A 2,801-nucleotide genomic window follows, 5' to 3' on the forward strand; every position below is an offset into this window, starting at 1 on the left:
TCAATTGTAAAAATTGAAATTCTATAATTGTTAAAATTGGACTATCAAATTTACAATAATTATAGAAATTGAATCCATAAATGATAAATTCCAAAATTAAAACCCTCAAACTTATACAAATGAATTATGTAATTGTAAAGGTCTAATTTGACTCAATTTTAATACGGATATAAAATGAGGGTTAAATTTTTAAAATTAAAAGTTGAAGGGTATAATTGCAACAACTATCATACTTTTGGAGTGGATTTTTTCAATTTATTTTTAAGTAGACCCCTCATTGGACTCTGGAAATCGGAAGAATTGCCCGACGAAAATGGCATGCATTAAAAAATTTTGCCACGTCATTTCCAGCCCAAAAATGTTAAATAATAAATTCCGTAAACAATAAGTACTACGGCGTTTTGTAAATTACTATACAATATATATACACACAATATATTTATACTATAGCAACAAGAAGAAGAAAAGAAAAGAAAAAACGACTTATCGCTACAAGACATAATCAAACTATATATTTATTCAACATCCCTTGTAGTCTCTACTATGCATACTCTCTCACAAATTTCTAACTCTTTTCTCTTTTCTCTCCATTTTTCTCATGAGAAAGTTTCGAGGCATTAAGCTTCGAAAGCGTCTTATTCTATTCTCGAGGTGGCTCGGCCGAAATATCCGATCGACGTCATCCTTATCGTCGGTTAGATATTACAGGCTGAGCCAGGATAACTCGTCGAAACAATCCAAGTTGTCGTCGAAGATCCTCAGTTGGGGTCGCCAGCTGAGTTTCCTTCGACAAGCTGGGTCGGGCGAGGAGAAGCCTGACCCAGTGCCGAAAGGCCAGTTGGCGGTCTACGTCGGAGAAAGCGGAGGAGAATTCAGCCGGGTTTTGGTGCCGGTGGTGTACTTCAAACACAAGCTTTTCATTGAGCTGTTGAGGGAGGCGGAGGAGGAATATGGGTTTAGACATGAGAAGGGGATTACTCTGCCCTGTGGGTATTCAGAGTTTGAGAGGATTCGGACTAAAATTCAAAATTGTCGACGGAGTTGGCGGCGGTGGAGGAGCTCCGGCAGCTGCTGCTCGCCGGAGAGGGATGATGTTCATGTGTGGGGGCTCTTGGAATTCGATTGAAAAGATCAAGGGATGAGTGGTTTTTGACTTTTCTTCTACGGTGGCTGGTTTTGGACTTTTTTTTTGTTTCGATGTGATGTAAATTAGTTTATTAGTGTATACTGAAAAAAAATAATATTAATATTTTGAAAAATTAATACATGCGGAGTGCGACTTCTCATTGACTTATTCTATACATGGGTTATTTGTGTCGTCTGTTTATTTCAATTGCACATGGACTTAATAATCTAAATAATATAATATAAGGTTTTTTTTTTAAAAAAAAAAATTATAAGATAAGGTTAAAATGGTCTAAAATGTACTAAACTTTGAACTGTATTCTATAAGTAATGTAGTGCATCTTACACTACATTTATTTTGGCACGTCCTATCCAATTATTTGATCATATTTTGCTTTATGACTAAATTTTCTTAGTTCTTTTCAAAAAAATATTGAAGTTGTTCAAAAAAAAAAAAAAAAAAAAAAAAAAAAAAAAATTAGAGAGCATTTCATTAAAATAAGATGAAAATTGATGCAATGACTAATGTGTAAAAATTTGAAGACACGCATGACATCATTTACAATATCATTCAAGTAATTGATGTGTGATAACTTATGTATAAGAATTGGTAATGTAAATGATTATTTTAACACTCTTTTTTTAGATGAAATATATAGCGAGACAACTATTCGCACGAGATTTCAAGAGAAATTTATTTCGTGGAACTTGAACTTTATATTTGTATTAATTTGGGTGGAAAGTGAATACAATCTCTAATACATAATATTTGATGCTTTCAAAATAAATTATAATCTTTAAGCTGATTGATCTTCTTGGATGATCGACTTTTGGGCTTGTTGATCTTCTTGGATGATCGGTCTTTGGGCTTGATGATCTTCTTTGACAATCGACCTTTGGGCTTGTTAATTTTCTTAGATGATCGGTCTTTGGATTTGATGATCTTCTTGGACGATCAGCCTTTGGACTTGTTGATCTTGTTGATCTTCTTAGAAGATCGGCCTACGAACGATCGGCCCACGGACGATCGGCCTTTGGGCTTGCTGATCTTCTTGAAGGATCGACCTTGGGTTTGATGATCTTCTTAGATGATCGACCTTTGGGCTTGTTGATCTTTTTGGATGATTAGTGCTCACACGAGGCTTCCGGAGAAACTTGTTTTATGGAATTGAACTTGAGTTAGTGTTAATGTTAATATTGATTTTGATGCGATGTGGTTTGATCTCTAGTACTCGATTCTTTGATTCTCTCTCAGTCGAATGCATACACTTGATTTAAGGAAGCGAAACGCGTGATGATCTTGGAGTTGAAGTCTTAGAAGAATGCTTGTATCTCCGAAGGACTTCAATCTTCAGGTGTGGTCAGCTTGAGGAATCAGGGAGTCCTGTGGTTGTTGGGAGAATTCTCTCTAGGCTTTTTTAATATAGAATTTCTGACCTACTTGGAGTAGTCTTTAAGGCTGTTGATCATTTTGGACCGGCCTGTGAGCTTTTCCTTGAGTTTGAGGAGATTAAATCTTCAGCTTGTAGGTTGTGAAGATACAGTCAGTTTGTTGAAGTCTTCTAATCTTTAAACCTTAAGATAGTTTAGATCTTCAGTTCTTTAAAATTTGAGTGTTTTAGTCTTTGAAACTTTGAGGAGCTTCAATCTTCAACACTTGAGAGCTTGACAGCGTT

General features: G+C 35.4%; 1 pseudogene across 1 annotated transcript; it reads left to right on the forward strand.

The window, feature by feature from the left end:
• Window positions 1-405: 405 nt before the first annotated feature.
• On the forward strand, window positions 406-1,297 carry LOC120068054 (auxin-responsive protein SAUR36 pseudogene; annotated as a pseudogene). The gene has a single exon (XR_016524958.1). The product of XR_016524958.1 is annotated as an auxin-responsive protein SAUR36 pseudogene (transcript).
• The last annotated feature ends 1,504 nt before the right edge of the window (window positions 1,298-2,801 follow it).

This window comes from Benincasa hispida, chromosome 12 (genome assembly GCF_027475165.1).
Source record: "Benincasa hispida cultivar pf3 chromosome 12, pf3_genome.v1.1, whole genome shotgun sequence".
In the NCBI taxonomy this organism is placed as follows: Eukaryota; Viridiplantae; Streptophyta; class Magnoliopsida; order Cucurbitales; family Cucurbitaceae; genus Benincasa; species Benincasa hispida.